Below are 5553 nucleotides of genomic sequence, written 5' to 3' on the forward strand. Positions count from 1 at the left end.
GTAGGTCGTACCCGCGTGAGTTGGACAACTAGATAGTATGTGAGCTAAATGCTCGGGGTGTGCATGGCACGCCCTGCAGCTATCATCGGGAATGTCTTGGCTCAAAATGGAGCGACGGTATCTTAAGGTGGAAATGACATCGTCTTGGCATGCAAAAATGAAACCCTCCGTACCAGACTTCAATCCGGGCGATTTAAGGAAAGCAAACGTTAGCTCACAAGACATTGACTGACCCTTTACATTTCTGTGGAAGATACCGTGCATCCTCTTATCGAGGAGCTGTTCACGAAAGTTTTTCTCTTGTGCTTTCTTAATCCGGGCTTTCAGGAGTGAGTACTCGAGATAGATAAGATTCGATGCATTTTGCTCATACCTAATACTGAAGTTAAGTCCGAGTGTTTCAGCGGCCTCCTCCGCTTTGTACAGAAACGCTCCTTTGCCCACTTCTTCGTGATTCCTGACGACTCTAAGGAGAGGGTCTCTTCCATTTGCAACTCTATGTACTGTATCCAGAATAATCCTGTTGTGACGACATTTAAGACTCAATATTCCGCGACCACCATGACGGCGTGAGATGTACAGTCGCAGAACGGCAGACTTAAGATGCATGCTTTTGTTCATGTGCATGGACGGCATGCATGTTCGTTGCAGATACTTTGTTCCTCGCCGACAGTTCGGAAAACCAAATCTGCGGGATGAGACGTTTGTATCTGCTTCGGAGAGTATCCTTTATACATATCACATCCTGAATGCGGCTCTGTGGCACGTCCAGGTATGTATAAGTCCCTCCAGCGCAAAGGTGTCATATAGTGCTTCTATCAACCAGCTCAGAATCTTCAGGGATGCCATTAAGTTTTCCTCGCTTCAAATAAACCTTGGCGCATTTGTCTAACCCAAATTCCATTCCAATTTCCTTAGTATATCGTTCGACAATCCCTCGAGCTAGATGTAGTTGCTCTTTGTTTTTAGCATAGATCTTAAGATCGTCCGTGTAAAATACATGAGTGACCTCGTACTTTCGATCTGCAGGTTTGCCGCACAAGTACTCGTCGGAATGGCGAAGTGCTAGAAATGGTGGCAATAATGTAAAACGATTTTTTCGAGATAAGATAGTAAATCTGGTTTTCCAAAGCGGCATCAATCTCTCTATGCACCTAACTATTTGCGGATGAACCCTTAAGATTTCCAAAAGACAGATGAAGTCTATGGCAGTTCGAATCGAAAGCTTTCCGATAATCAATCTAGGCCATCGGTAGGTCACGCTGGTAGAATGCTGCATCTTTGCAGACACATCTATCGATGAGCAGGTTCTCCCGACATGCGGCTACGCCTTTCTTTGAGCCTCGTTGTTTATACATGTCTTGCCACACAGGTTCAATTGCCCGAACAATCCTATCATTTAGGATAGCTGTGAATATCTTATAAAGTGTATTCAGACAAGTGATTGGCCTGTAATTTTTCGGGTCAGCTAAGCTGCCTATTTTCAGCAGGAGTATTGAGCGCCCTTCCACCAACCACTCCGAAATCGGCTCTTCCGACTTTAAATATAAGGTGAAAATACGGGACAAATGCTGATGGGTTGAAGAAAACTTCTTTCACCAGAAGGTTTTGATACAATCTGGTCCCGGTGCGGAATAGTTCTTCATCCCTCTTAATGATTTTTTACCTCCTCTGTAGTGATGGGTGGGGTAACTGAAGGGTCTTGGAAGAGTCGAGATGGGTCAGAGAGAAACTGTTGATTTTCTCTGACCCACCTCTCCCTCCGCTCTAGACTTCTCTTAGCGTCAGATAGTATCCGTATTCTCTCAACAATATGCTACCTGATGGCCAGCAGCTTTGACTTGTTAAGTGCGTGATAACGGGTCCGGAGTTCGCGCGCGAAATTTCGAACCTTGGCGGTAAAATTCCTGCCAGATGTGATGTAATCAATCACACATTGAATGCGGGACGCGTACTGTCTTGCCCAGCCTATCTTTATGTCAAATTGATGCATTCGTCTTTTGGTCTTATGATCAACCGTTGGTTTTGTTTTACAGTTCTCATCGGCCAAAGCTCTCGCTGCATTATACACACAATAATTGATGACCCAGAGGTCGGATTCTCCGGAAAAATGTCCACGAAGCTCGGCATCCATTTCAGCCAGATCTTTAGGCTTGAGAGAAACCTTGGTGTTGATGTTTCTCCGGGTCATAAAGTATCGCTCTTCCTCTATTGGATGCCTGGCCGCGGTTGGCCTTAGTGTCGCCTCTCTTTCTCTGTTGCCGGCTTGTTCTAGCTGTGGTAGAGTAGGCGTTCCGCTTACATAGCCCCTTTTTCGGAGTAGTTCAGCATGGTTTCGCAGACGTTGCCCATTGTCGGGAGCCCTGCGCGTTCTGTTGTTTTGAACCGCACTTACTACAACTATGTTTGGTGTTGTCATTGTTGTTTCCACGAGAAGCTAGGGAAAAGGGATTCGTCCACCCTTGTAGAGCCCCGCATGCAAGGATAAGGCTGCGTACTCTGAGAGGTCGCCCGGTATTCCAGAGTCACCGTTCTAGACACCTCACCCAGGTGCCATTCAGCTTTCGGCACGGTTTTCACACCTCCGTTTGGGGGTTAATTCCTTCGGGACCACCCCTGGACAATTGTCCGCGACTGCCTATTTATGTTTGTAACCAGATTCCGCAGAAACCCTTGGTACAGGGACCCTCTATCCGCAGCCTGAGGACGCCTTCGGTTGCTTTGTTATAGGCCCTTCGGTTTGATTCTAGAGGAATCAAAACCGAACCGAATGGCTCTCCGCCGGGAAATCGAACCCCGGTATCCGGCGTGTCAGGCGGGGATACTGACCACTATACTACCAAAGATGGTTCCCGTACCGGGAATCGTACAAGTTCGAACATGGGAACCCCTATTTTTTTGCACATTCGGATTCTTCAGATAAAAATGCGTATGATTTGTCTAAAACATTTTTCTCGTTTCGCGATAGATGGCGTTGTAATCGACAAAATTCAATTTTTCATTTTACTGTTACTGAGAATGCACGTTTACGATTCTGCAATACATTAACAATGAAAAATACACTATTTTCATTGTGACATGACTGACCATGGAAAAAAAGAATTTTCCAAATTGCTACAGAATCGTTAAACGAGTAAAATAAAAACTCGTACATAAAAATATACATCGCGATGAACATAAGTAGAACCTCCTTCTTTTGAAGTCGGTTAAAAATAAGGGCAATAGAGCTTCGCAACTCTTTGGTAATAACATGCCAAAACTTATGTCCGTTCTGGAGAAGTAATTATTAAGTAATACGTTTACATTAACAGTGTTTCCTGAATATTCCTACATTTTTGCTCTGTAATTATTGTAGATTAACGTCAGCGGAGGCTGTGGAAACATCACGAAACTGTTTACTTTTTTCTTTCCTTAAATACAGTAAATTTGAAAAAACACATTTAAGACAAAACTCATTTTAGTTAGATTAAAAATTATTCCGAATACTTCTTTACAATGGAGTATCTAACCGTACGAGAAAAAATTCCAGTGGTTCTGGTGTATGGAGAAGCTTAAAGAAATCTTGATCATGAGAAATTTATTACCGACGGAAGTGTTCAACCTAAGAAAAAAACCTATACAACAACAGTCACTGGAGAAAATAATGAAATTTCTGTATTCTCTGCAGTAGCCAATAATCCTCACGTTAGTAGACGAGAAATTGCTCGTTATTCCGGAATGTCTCAGAGCAGTGTTTGAAAAATTTTGAAATGTAATAAATATCATCCGTATCATGCTTCTTTACATCAAGAACTTCATGGCGTTGATTTCCAAAATCGGGTAGCTTTTTGTCCGTGGGCACGTGAACAAATACAACAAAATCCCAACTTTTTTCGTTATATATTATTCTCTGAAGAGTCGTCTTTTAGGAACCATGGAATAGTTAATCGACACAACATGCACTACTGAAGTATTGAAAATCCGCAGTGGCTTCGTGAAGTCGAACACCAACGTCCATGGACTGTCAACGTATGCTGTGGTATAATTGGCAACAAACTGATTGGTCCCCAGATTATCGAAGGCAGCTTAAATGGTCCAAAATATCAAGACATTTTGGACAATGAACTGCCAATATTGCTTGAAGACTTGAGCTTATAAATAAGGCAGAATATGTGGTTTCAATATGATGGTTGTGCGGCACACTATTCAGCGGTAGCACGAGAAGTTCTTGATCGTGATTTCAATGGTCGCTGGATTGGTAGAGGCGGTCCGATAAATTGACCTGCAAGATAGCCAGATCTAACTTCACCAGATTTCTTCTTGTGGAGCTATCTGAAAGACAAAGTGTACAAAGAAAAACCAACAACACATAAGAATATGATTGACCGAATTACAAGTGCATGTACTGAAATTCAAGAAGACAGACTTCTCCGTTGTTTACATTCATTTGAATTACGAATTAATAAGTGCTATGAAGCCGAAGATCATCATTTTGAGCACTTACTTTAACTAAATGATGATTTCCTGAGTACCTCGAATCGTGAGAGGCGAGGGGACTCACGTTAATCAAGCACCCCGAATCGTGAGAGGCAAGGGGACTAACGTTAATCAAACAACCCGAAGGGAACAGAAAACTGTTACGTCCACTTCGTTGTTCCTGGGTTACGGTAAAAGTAGTAGTTTGTTTCAATACTAATTTCGAATATTGCAGAATCTTAACCCTCAGTAACCCCACGGGGGTCAAAGGTGCCCAGAGGCTTTTTGAAAGTGGCCCTAGTCCATGATGTACACATGATAAGACTCAGTTCGGTCAGTGACACTGAAAGCGACAGTTTGAAAGTTCGATTTGTGCCTTTTAGACCCCCGTGGGGTAACAACGTTGCGACAATTGATCTGGAGAGAAATACAAAACGTAATTAAATTCTCTATTTACATTTTTTTCTTGTGTCCAATAATAAAATTAAGGCAGGTTTTGTGCAACGAGAGAGTAAACTTTGATTAACATGTTGAATTTTCTTCATGATATAGTGATTTCTCCCCAGAAACAGCCATCGACAGAGATTAATCGTGAAGCAAGGCCTCTCGAGCATCACAGGTAAAAAAACGATATATTTGTAACAAAAAGTATAATAATTTGATTTTCCAACTGAATTTTTAGAATTGAAAGTTAATGTTTTCCTGATTTTTATTTTAGATTTGAGTTTTGAGTTAGTGAAACCTCTTTTGCGGAGACGTTTAAAACAGCCGGGAATTCGTGCTCCCTTGCGTATTCAAATAGAAGAATTTCTCACGTACGACGAGATTCCCGAAGTTCAAGATTGAAAATGTTTCAGCCAAATGTTTCAGACAAAAAATGTTTCAGACAAATCATACGCATTTTTATCCAAAGAATCCCAATATGCAATAAAAAATAGGGGTTCCCATTTAAGATTTCAAACTTGCCCCACCCCCACCCCCAGGGGCGGTGTGAGGGAACCGATTTTAACATAAGTGTATGTACTCCTCAGAGTAATTAAATTTTGATTCATAAAATTTTTTCATAAAGTGCCTATTTTTCGAGATATTTGAAAGTTT

The sequence above is a fragment of the Belonocnema kinseyi genome, chromosome 1 (genome assembly GCF_010883055.1).
Source record: "Belonocnema kinseyi isolate 2016_QV_RU_SX_M_011 chromosome 1, B_treatae_v1, whole genome shotgun sequence".
Lineage (NCBI taxonomy): Eukaryota > Metazoa > Arthropoda > Insecta > Hymenoptera > Cynipidae > Belonocnema > Belonocnema kinseyi.